The 12670-nt window shown below is 41.9% G+C and overlaps 1 long non-coding RNA gene across 1 annotated transcript in view; it reads left to right on the plus strand.

Annotated features, from left to right (window-relative positions):
• The first annotated feature begins 11501 nt into the window (after window positions 1-11501).
• The window catches only part of LOC142108494 (uncharacterized), a 52676-nt gene continuing 51507 nt past the window's right edge, over window positions 11502-12670 (plus strand). Inside the window, exons 1-2 of the long non-coding RNA XR_012680164.1 lie at window positions 11502-11582; window positions 12289-12361. This is a non-coding gene — a long non-coding RNA (uncharacterized LOC142108494). The remainder of the gene's footprint in view (window positions 11583-12288; window positions 12362-12670) is intronic.

The following is a 12670-nucleotide window of genomic DNA, read 5'->3' on the forward strand; positions in this document are numbered from 1 at the left end:
ATTGATCTATGTTCTGCTTTCTTCTCAGTCCCTCTTCACCCTGACTGCCAATACCTTTTTGCATTCTCCTACAGGGGGGTGCAATATACAGGGACCAGACTTCCCCAGGGGTTCAATGACAACCCCAGTATTTTCTCTCAAGCCTTACATGACTGTTTACAAACTTTGCAGCCTAGCAATGGGTCTGTTCTAATTCAATATGTGGACGATTTGTTGTTGTGTTTACATGATACTAAATTGTTGTTGCTCTATCTCTCACAAACAGGGCACAAAGTGGCAAAGGACAAGTTACAGCCATGTCAGACTAAGGTCAAATACTTTGGACACTGCCTCACCAAGGGGCTAAGACACTTGACGACCGACAGCATTAAGGCCATACAACACATGACTCTGCCGCAGAGCCAGAAGCACATTTGTACCTTCTTGGGGATGTGTGGATACTGTAGATCCTGAATCTCAGGTTTTTCTATTCTGGCATTACCATTGCAGGAGCTAGTCTCTTCCTCAAAACCAGAACGTGTCGTACACACAGAGGAGTCAGAGCAAGCGTTCTTTAATCTCAAAGATAGTCTGACTAGAGCACCTGCATTGGGAATACTTGATTATGAAAAGCCTTTTGAGCTATACTGTACTGAAGCTGATGGTTGTGCAGCAGGTGTCCTCACACAGAAACATGGTGATGCTAGCAGACCGGTAGCATACTACAGTGCACAATTGGACACTGTGGCAAGATCACTCCCAACATGTCTCAGAAGTGTAGCAGCAACTGCTCCTCTGGTAAGTAAGAGCAAGGACGTAGTATTAGGACATAATTCAACTGTCTATACACCCCATGCTGTATCAGCTCTGTTAAATTCAGCTCTAACCAGACATGTTTCTTCAGCTAGATTCACAAAGTGGGAACTAGCTCTGATGGCACCCTCAAACATCACCATCAAACGATGTAGCACCTTAAATCCAGCTACATACCTTCCATATATGTCTCTAGAGACACAAAGGGTGGGAGGTGAGGAGACACTTGGTGATGATGAGTTTGGCAAGAGTACTGATACGCATGACTGTATGGAATACCTGAACCAGACCTTTACTGCGAGGCCCGACATACGTGACACCCCCTTAGAAAATGTAGATTTTACATTTTATACAGACGAGAGTTGTAATAGACAGGCAGAGACAGGAGAACTATGTACTGCTTACGCTGTTGTAGACAATCAGGATGTTGTAGAAGCTGAACCCATTGGCCCACCTCACTCAGCTCAAGTGGCTGAACTAGTAGCATTAAGGAGAGCATGTGAGTTGGCAAAGGGTAAGTTAGTTAATATATATACAGACTCTAGGTACGCCTTCGGGATAGTGCACGATTTTGGGGCCCTTTGGCATCTTAGAAACTTTACGACTGCAGCAGGCACGCCAGTGGCACACTCACAACACATAAAAGGACTTTTGACAGCGATACAGTTACCCAGGACAGTAGCCGTCATAAAGTGTAAAGCCCATACCTCTGAAGAAGACCCGGTGTCATTGGGCAATAACAGGGCAGACGAAGCTGCTAAATGGGCAGCAGTGCAACCTATGACTGTATCGACCGAGACTATGATGGTTTTTCAGACATTAGACATGCAGAAATTAATTGAAATGAAAGATTTGTGTTCCCTGCAGGAAAAGGCGGTCTGGAAGGCGAAGGGATATGGTCAAGAGTCCTAGGACTCTGGAGAGATGGACAAGGTAAGCCTGTAGCTCCCCGAACATACTATCCAAGCCTGGCTGAAGCAGCACACGGTCTGCCTCACCTGGGTAAAGAAGGTATGTGCAAACTGGTGAGAGCATACTGGTGTACTCCTGGATTTTCCTCTCAGGCTGGTAAGAAGGCAATGTCATGTCTTACTTGTTTGAGAAAAAATGTCGGGAAAACTATTCCAACTGAGCCATCCCACATCCCTCCTATAGACGGACCTTTTCAGGTAATACAAATTGACTATATCCAATTACCACCTTGCAGGAATCTAAAGTATGTGTTAGTATGTATTGATGTGTTTTCCGGTTGGGTAGAAGCATATTCGGCAGCCACTTATTCTGCTGTGTTCACTGCAAAGAAAATTGTACAAGAGTTTGTGTGTAGGTTCGGTATCCCTAGAATCATTGAAAGTGATAGGGGTACCCACTTTACTGGTGATATCTTCCAAAATATGTGTAAGCTCATGGGAATCAGTAGCAGACTTCAGACCCCTTACCGACCGCAAGCCAGTGGTAAGGTGGAAAGAGTAAATGGTACTATTAAGAACAAGCTTGGTAAGATAATGGCTGAAACAGGGTTGGCGTGGCCTGAAGCTTTGCCAATAGTCCTCCATAGCATCCGAACCACTCCTAGAGCTCCTCTTAATCTGTCCCCCTTTGAGATACTGTTCGGCCGACAACCTCATTTGATCGTGAGTCCGCAAGACGACTTAAAGTGTTTTAATGAAGTGACTGTACAATATCTTATAAAAATGAGCAGACAGCTAAAGCAACAACAACAAAAACTAAAAATGTTGTTACCTGGTATGCCAGAAACGAACTGTCATGATGTTGAACCTGGGGACTATGTTATGATCCGCAATTTCTTACGCTCAGGTTGTTTAACAGACCGTTGGGAAGGCCCGTACCAAGTGCTGCTGACCAGTACCACATCACCGAAGGTTGCAGAGAGATGGACTTGGGTCCATTCCACCCACTGCAGGAAAGTCAGTAACCTGGAGAAAGTGCGAGTTAAAGACCGATGACACCGATCTGTCACTCATAAACCTGTTCCGGAAGATCTAAAGCCTGCAGTCAAGACACCTGAACCAGAGACGTTGCCTCAGAACTATGGGCCCGATACCTCAAAGTACGCAAACGCATACGCATCTGCTAATTGGTTGTGCGCATGCGCGAAACGACACATGAGATGCGCAAAACGCCACATATGCTACGCAATCACGGCAGATACTACTCTCAAAGTCAACGCAATCTAAAAGTTCAACGCAAATAGATATGAGATGGCTGCTGACCACTTGAGAACAAAGGGGTGGGAATGGGCGGAGAGTAGGCGCGGACTGGGCGGAGATGAGATATCATTTTAGTAAGGTAGGCGTTATGCTTTTTCATTTGAGAAGAGTAGGCGTTCCCTCTGTGCAGTTAAGTGAAACGGACGTCACTCCTGTCTCAAATCTTTCACAAAAGTTAAGGAAGGCCAGGGTCATGTTTAAATCCAAAGCACCTAGCGCAAACAACTGTTAAAAGCCTTTAGAAGCATACTCTGCATATGAAAAATAAAAAAAAAATATGCTAAACAAACACACATATTAATATTTGGTATTTTATTCACAAATGTAAAAAAAAAAAAAGAAATATATAATATAGTGCACTATGCTGCTTGCTGCCTCTTCAGTAAAGAGGCCTGGCTTTTATAGGCCTCTACACTGCAGTTTGGTATGCTAGGCAGATATATTTTCTACTATCACTCCCTATTCATTCCGGCTGCCAAAATGGAGTGCACACTCCATTCCCCATTTATTGCAGTTTCCAAAATGGAGTGCACACTCCATTCCCCATTCATGACAGTTTCCAGAGTGGAGTGCACACTCCATTCCCCATTTATTACAGTTTCCAAAATGGAGTGCACACTCCATTCCCCATTCATGACAGTTTCCAGAATGGAGTGCACACTCCATTCCCCATTTATTACAGTTTTCAGAATGGAGTGCACACTCCATTCCCCATTCATGACAGTTTCCAAAATAGAGTGCACACTCCATTACCCATTTATTACAATTTCCAGAATGGAGTGCACACTCCATTCCTCATTCATGATAGTTTTTAGAATGGAGTGCACACTCTATTCCCCATTTATTACAGTTTCCAGAATGGAGTGCACACTCTATCCCCCATTTATTACAGTTTCCAGAATGGAGTGCACACTCCATTCCCCATTTATTACAGTTTCCGGAATGGAGTGCACACTCTATTCCCCATTTATTACAGTTTCCAGAATGGAGTGCACACTCTATTCCCCATTCATGACAGTTTCCGGAATGGAGTGCACACTCCACTCCCCATTTATTACAGTTTCCAGAATGGAGTGCACACTCCATTCCCCTTTTATTACAGTTTCCAGAATGGAGTGCACACTCTATTCCCTATTTATTACAGTTTCCAGAATGGAGTGCACACTCCATTCCCTATTTATTACAGTTTCCAGAATGGAGTGCACACTCCATTCCCTATTTATTACAGTTTCCAGAATGGAGTGCACACTCCATTCCCCATTCATGACAGTTTCCGGAACGGAGTGCACACTCCATTCCCCATTCATGACAGTTTCCAAAATGGAGTGCACACTCTATCCCCCATTTATTACAGTTTCCAGAATGGAGTGCACACTCTATTCCCCATTTATTACAGTTTCCAGAATGGAGTGCACACTCCATTCCCCATTTATTACAGTTTCCAGAATGGAGTGCACACTCCATTCCCCATTTATTACAGTTTCCAGAATGGAGTGCACACTCCATTCCTCACTCATTATAGTTTCCAGAATGGAGTGCACACTCCATTCCCTATTTATTACAGTTTCCAAAAGGGAGTGCACACTCCATTCCCCATTCATGACAGTTTCCGGAATGGAGTGCACACTTCATTCCCCATTTATTACAGTTTCCAGAATGGAGTGTACACTCCTTTCCCCATTCATTGTGGCTTCCGGAATGGAGTGCAGCGTGCATGATTTAAACATTTTTTATTTTTTTTTATAGCACTAATAGTAAACGTTCGCATAAATATTGATGTTAATTCTCTTTACAATCACCACAACCACCATTCTAATTACTGTCAATGTGAAATGGATAATGTGACACTTGTTGATGGTGCTTTTGCATGCAAAACCACTATGAAGCAAAATTACACGCAGGCTTGCAAGGTAGAATAGGTAACTGCTACGCCAATGTACAAGTGATGAAAACAACATGTCAAGGAAATGTCATAGAACTACAAGCTGACTACCTACTTCAATCATGAGTTGTTTTTCATAAAACTTTGTTAAAAGGCCAATACTTAGAAATATTAAACACATACAGATTTAGTACATGCAGAGTGAAAATGTCTGCATATTGAAATGTAGCCATGTATATTAATATAAACCCAAAGTATAATAATATTGCTAGCACTTCCAATTATTCCTTTGGCTCTAAGGTGATTTTGGACACTTAGGTTTTCCCACTTTTGCCAGTAGAGATTTCCTATGTCTTTACAATCATGTAATTTGCACCAACTGCTTTTCTCTGTTGTAGCTGACCACACTGTTCAACATGCATATTACACACTAAAACATACTAAAGCACTCTTAGACATACTTACCTACTTTCTTCAGCTCCCTTCCGGGAGCCAGCCAGTGGAGGGGGGCGTGAAGGGGCGGGGTGGCCGAAATCGCGTCATTTCGGCCCCGCCCCCTGTGACATCATGACGCAAATTGCGTCATTTGACAGCGGGGGCGGGGCCAAATGCCGCGATTCACCGGGAATCGCGGCGTTTGGGATCTAATTCTGCCCACTTCACTAGGAAGTGGGGCACTTCCTAGTGAAGTGGGCAGAATTCGGGAGATTGCCACACTCGCCCGGGAGTCCGGGAGACTCTCACAAAATGCGGGAGTCTCCCGGACATTCCGGGAGAGTTGGCAAGTATGCTCTTAGATAAATGACAGAGTGTAGATAAAGTGAAACATGGAAAGAGACAAAGTTAAGCCACGTACAGGCATCACTCAGGGTTCACACTCTTTACCTTCTCATTGACAGCTCGTTTCTTTAGCCACTAAGGCAGTGATGGCTAACCTGTGACACTCCAGGTGTTGTGAAACTATAAGTCCCAGCATGCTCTGCCAGCTATCAGCTAGTTATCTACTAGCAAAGCATGCTGGGGATTGTAGTTTCACAACACCTGGAGTGTCATAGGTTAGCCATCACTGCACTAAGGTATAGTTCAGATGGAAATACCCACACCAAACTGCACATGAACTATTTGCACACAAAAATGTCCTTCAACAGAATTAATTGAACACTTGAACACACCTTCTTAGTAACAGACAGAAAGGATCATGTTTGGTGATGTGAAAATCAAGAAAGCAATGTGTAGTCTAATGAATATCAGATATTTATACTATAAGAACTAAACACAAACTTGTTTTAATCAGTATAAAATAAAAGAGAGTTACTCATAACCACCATTGCATAGACCCAGCATCAGATCTCGTCAGCGGATACCTGGCCTATACACCTGCATATACTTAGCTCATTACAATCACCTATAAAATACACCCTCATGCACACTAAAAGTTTGTTAGATTAGAAATCAATAGATAGTACTGTGTTTTGCAGCAGCTGCAGCAGTAGCATGCACACCGCTGCTGCTGCTTTCCTTAATTGCATTTTATTTATATTGAGTGTTATTTAAAGTTACTTTAAATGTTTTCAAGATGTTTGATGTTACACAATAACAGTGCATTTTGTATTGCTGGTTTAATGAGCATTTTAATGTGTCTAATTTGACTATTGATTTGTAATCTTTTTTTAGGGGTGTGGTGTTGTGAAGCATTTCAGTCTTATACCTATTATTTAAACTTATGTGGTATAGCAAAATTTCCATGGTGCATGTTTATTCAACAGATCACCATCCCTCACGAAAATGTGGACCCTGGACACCTAACTTTCAACATTGGTTTGCAAGGTAAAAAAACAATCAAATATAGCTTGTCACACTTGGGGTAGTATCTGTCAGTCCACACAAAGTATTGTATTGTGATTTATCAAAATGGATTTTTATTTTTAATAAACAAATACAAATGTTGGACGAGATACTTGGGAGGGAATCAAGTGTACCTTTGATTTCTGCTAAATAGAAATGCTGCTGAAATTATGGAGCTTATCAGATGTGCCTTTTATAGGCAGAACAGTTTGAACAATAATGTTGATGATTGTTGTGTTTATAGCAAAACTAAAGGCTTTCCTTTGTGTACTAACAGGCCTTGGCTGGGACATGTCTGCCTCACCTGAAAATAATAATTATTCAATTGCAAATGTCCATTGCATCCAGAAGGCAACTGACATGGACTTGTAGGCTTTTTAAGCTTGTAAGTATATATTTATGGTCCTATTATGTCATTTGTGGACTTGTGTTACAGTTAAGATAACATATTGTAGATTTTAATGCTTGAAAGTACAGGTGTGTACAAAGAACACAGGCAATGATTTTGTTACTTTAAATTGGCCCAAGGTTGTTTGCTTTCTATCTGATATTTGAAACATAGAAGACAGGCATTATGGGTTCCAGCATGAGCTGCCTTGCTACACTTCTAAGCATTGCTTAGAAAGGAGTTGTTAATAGTTTTTAATGTTTCAGTTGCTTACTGTAAATGTATTATCCCCATTTATAATGTAGAATGTTTTGGAGATACTCATTCAATTGTAATTCTCTGCTGCTTTGGACACTGATAAACACGCTACACATCCTTTACTCCATTGTCCATCTAGACACAGGTATCTTCTGGGTCACTTGCTACCTAGATAACTGCTCCTGTACTATAGGCACCTGTTTAAAAATCTCCCTTCCAATATCGCTCTCTATTGAGGTTTGGCAAGAATTAATTTTGTGTACAAATGATGTAGATTAATATGGAACACCAGCTGTCCCAATGTTTGGGAATGCAGTGGATGAATGAAAGTATCTATAGTGTTTGGAATAATATGTAAGAGTAAAGGGTTGTTGCTGGTTGAAATGTTACTGTCACAGAAACAGTACTTTGGTGAGGGTTATTTGGTGCTGTGGCTTATGCACAATCAGAGCTGGATTAAGGCTTCGGGGGGCCCGGGGCACTTAGGGGCCCCCCTGTCTTAAGATCTAAAATTAAGGGCATAGTGACACATCCTGCATTACATCACGTACAGCCCACAGTATGACACTTACAGCTCTCCCAGAGGGCTCGCTTAGGTTTTCTGAATAAGAAAAATCATTGCTTCCACAAACTAAAATACTGTACATTAAAACAATCATCAAAACACCCTATTAAAATGGGTATTGACACCACACATTAAAACTAGCAATGATCCCGCAAATTAAAATACCATTGATAATGCATCACTGGGCAGTGCCAGGCCATCCTCCTACAGACAAAAAAAACTGCATTGTTGTGTACACCATTGAACGGTCACCAAAAATTGGGATTGTCCCACTAGAATCACAACATTTCACAGACTTTGCTGCTCTCTCCTACCTGTTCTTCTCACTTTCACCACCTGTGCTGCAGGTTTCTTTAGTTGCGGCTTGTCTGGATCCTGGAATGTTAGGGGCCCTATTTGGAGAAAAAAAATGGGTACATTTAGAAAATTACAGCCACCCCCGGCGTTAAATCAGTACCACCCATGATTAATAATTAGGCCTTCCTCCAGCCCTAGGATTAAAATAATAGTATTCACATTTAATAAATAAACCTATTTCCTGCAACCGTCACTGACATTAAATAATTCATAGGCACATTTAATAAAGGGACCTCATTCTCCCCAAACCACCCCATCTTAAATTAATTGTCCACCCTATTGTGTCTCTCTCTCCCCTTTTTCCTCATGCTGTGCCTCTCCCCCTTTTTCCTCCATACTGTGCCTCTCTTCTTTCCTATTTCCTCCATACTGTGCCTCTCTTCTTTCCTATTTCCTCCATACTGTGCCTTTCTGTGTTATTCACTTTTTTTTTTTTACTTACCTTTCTGTTAGCTTCTTTCTTCTCCTCTCTTCTGTCTTCTTTTTTCTTTCCTGGTCCTCTCCGCGCTGCTTCTCACTAAAGGACAGGCGTGACTTGATGACATCACGCCTGTCATTCAGTATCAACAGTGCAGGGAGGAGGGACGCCAGCGCCGCGGTGAGGTGAGTAGTGTATCTTTTTTTTTTTTTTTTTTACTACCCGGCTCCCCCCACCAACGAAGGGAGCCCCGAACCCCCCCCCCCCCCCCCCCTCCAGCTAAAAAGAAAAGTGTAAAAAAAATAAATAAAAAATCAGTAGAAGTTATGCGCGCGGCGGGGGGCCCTTTGGAGAGAGGGGGGCCCAGGGCACGTGCCCCCTGTGCCCCCCTTAATCCGGCTATGTGCACAATAGGCAATTTGCACATTTTGTAACTTTATTTTGTGGTGGGACTTTCAAGGCACAAATGATGCAAAACACACAGCTAAATCAAGCTATATTAAAAACTCTCAAGGTAGTATTACAGAGAGTAATGTGTTGAACCTTACAAGACACTTTCCAGGTTACATTACAGGGGACACCTTCATGTGCACCAAGGCATATACTAAGTACATTCGTATACATTGTACGTGAGCTAATCTTGCTGAAGCAATGTTTTGTTTTTACATTCAACAGGCCAAGCTGGTGTGCCTTTTGGAGTTCAGCAGTTCGTGTGTCACTACCCGATGAAGTATTTCTCCAATGCTGCTTATGTTTCTTGACTTTGCCCAAATTGTCTACTCTTGATGCAAGTAACTTGGGCACACAGACCACTGTCTTATTTGCTATGTATTCTGCTGCAACTATAGAATCATGTTTGTTAACAATAAATGTGACAATGCATGAGTGTCATCAAGCACTCCCAATCAAGTATCTGCTGACTACTACACTGCTGTGCTTTGTATTGTCATACACAAAGCTCCATACATAGTCCTTTGGGGCATGTTTAGGCACATGTCTACTTGCTCAATATATTGAGGGCATGTTTGGTTTTTGGGCCATTAGCCACATAATGGCCCTCCCCTGAATTCACACTATATGTAGTAGTTTTAACCTTTAATATTAGAGATATTTGTGTATTTAGTATAGTCTCTTTGCGTGTTGCACGTTTTAGAATGTGGGATTGTGCACATTCAACATTGTCTGAGTACTTATAGAGATGTCCAAAACACCTCTGTCAGTGTTTCTTAAATGTTGATGGCATTGGCTGCCACACTTCCTAGACTAGGACCTATTGAAACCAACAGGCCCAAAAAACACTTGCAACTCATAGTAACATAGTTGATGAGGTTGAAAAAAGACACCAGTCCATCAAGTTCAACCTATTTTGGATCTCCTGCAATCCTGCACTTATATTTGAAATTGATCCAGAGTAGGCAACTGCCAATCTGTTTCAATTGTGAAAATCCCCCCAGACTCAATATTGTAGTCCTATTTTTACCCTATATCCACTACTATCCTAAATTTTAATTAACGGTCGTATCCCTGGATACACCTTTCCGCTAAAAATTTGTCTAACCCTTTCTTAAACATATCTATTGAATCTGCCATCACAACCTTCCCTGGCAATGAATTTCATATCTTGACTGCCCTTACTGTAAAGAACACCTTCCTTTGCTGGTTGTGAAATTTCCTCTCCTCTAACCTTAGGGGTTGACCACGTGTCCTGTTTATAGTCCTTGGGGTATAAAGTTCCCATGAAAGCTCTCTGTATTGACCCCTAATGTATTTGTACATAGTAATCATATCTCCCCTTAGATGCCTCTTTTCTAAAGTAAACATGCCTAAACTGGCTAACCTTTCCTCATAACTTAATGACTCCATACCCTTTATCAATTTTGTCACCCTTCTCTGAACCCTTTCTAGTTCCAAATTATCTTTTTTATAGAGTGGTGCCCAGAACTGTATTGCATATTCAAGAGGAGATCTTACCAACGATTTATACAGTGCATGCCAATACTTTGTTTGCCCTTGCAGCTGCTGCTTGACATTGAGCACTATTGCTAAGTCTACTGTCTACGAGCACTCCCAAATCCATTTCCATTATAGATTCTCCTAAAGTACTCACTATTTTTGTATCTAACAAGGTTACCTATATATATATATATATATATATATAAGAGAGAGAGAGACATGGGAACTCCTTTGGTAATGCACATATGAACGGCTTCTTGCCTTGTACTTTGCTTTATTTGTCATATATGTAAGTCACATCACTCTTGCACCCCATTCTTTACATTAATTAATTACAACTTATGTCAGTTGAGTCCCAGGTCCCCCATGACTGCTAGTGCTTGGGATAGACTTGCCTTTTAAAGCTGTGTGCAGGTAAGCCTTCAGCCAGTCCTGGCGCTTGCATTAGGTAACCTTACGTAGTTGCCTAAGGCGCAGCTGACTAGATTTTCTAATCTAGTCAGTGGTTTGGGACACAGAGGTACAGCGACGGAATGGCGCCTGCTGTTTTGGAGTGGCTGTCCTGTTGTTCAATAGATGCGCCCGGCCCGCGCCGCCCCCTGTACTCACACATGATCACTGACGTCAGTCAGTGATCACCCTCTACAGCACACCTCTGTCCAGCAATGTGCTGGTCCCACCCCCCATGTTCTCAAATTGTCTGTCACCGAGACAGTGTGTGTAAAGTTATTTCCCAGAGCCCCCTCCCCTTCCTGCATGCACCACTCCGCTCCACCCCCCTCCTCTGTATTTTGGAAGCCAAGGAGCATTTGGGCAGCCATTGCAGAGGAAAGAAGAACTTTGAAGAGCCCCCTGCATCCTCTGACCAGTCTCTTCTGGAGAAAAAACAGGAAGTAAATACAATGTTATTTTTTTTTTTTATTTATATTTTTTAAAAAAAGGGGTGCACAAAGCCCAATGCAGGAAGTGGATAGTTTAAAAAAATAAAAATGAGGAGGAAGGGGGGAAGGTGATTATTATTTGACAACTCATGCTGTTTATTTGATTTTAAAACTATGGTGGAGAAAATGATTACTTTATTGGCACCTCATGCTCTATATTTGACTTGCAATTGTCAAATATAGAGCATGAGGTGCCAAATAATAGTAATTTTTTACCCGTATAGCTTGCAAATGAAATATAGAGCATATGGTGTCAAAAAAAATCATTTTTCTATGGTATAAAAATTACAATTTGCCACCTCATGCTCTATATTTGATTAGCAAACTATGGTGGAGAAAATGACTAAAATGACTTTGATTGGCACCTCGTGCTCTATATTTGACTTGCAAACTATGTAGTAGATTTTCTACACCATAGTTTGCAAGTGATGCAGAGGGGGGTGCAGTGGTGTGATGCAGAGGGGGAGCAGTGGTGTGATGCAGAGGGAGGGTGCAGTGGTGTGAAGCAGAGGGGGGTGCAGTGGTGTGATGAAGGAACATATGTGTGATGAAGGGACATGTTAGGGCCGCCCATTGCCTTTAACAAGTGCATAATTCATAGGCTTATTGTGTCAAGTTTTTTGTTCTGAAATCTGACACCTGGATTCCTTCCCTCTAGAAATCCTGTGTCTGCAGTGGTGTCTGGACAGCGTTCTGCATCAAACCTCACTGTATCTTGACCGCTGGAGGAGGTAAGGCTCATCTTTTTTTTTTGTTTGTAAACACAAAAGCACAAAGTCAAGTATGTAAGGGTCTGTGAGGCGGGTATTTGGTGTGTTCACGGGGGGCAGTATTTTAAAATTTTGCCTAGGGCGCAGAGAAACCTTGCACATGCCCTGCCTTCAGCCCAGATAAAAAACCATAGCATTTGATCATGTTAGGACTGACCAGAATGGGAAGACTCTGACGTGAGTTGGTCAGCTTAACATATATTGCAATATGTGGAACTAACATTCCCTATATTTAATATAGAAAAGTAGTTTGTACAGCATTAATTATGT

This window comes from Mixophyes fleayi, chromosome 12, assembly GCF_038048845.1.
Source record: "Mixophyes fleayi isolate aMixFle1 chromosome 12, aMixFle1.hap1, whole genome shotgun sequence".
Classification (NCBI taxonomy): Eukaryota; Metazoa; Chordata; class Amphibia; order Anura; family Limnodynastidae; genus Mixophyes; species Mixophyes fleayi.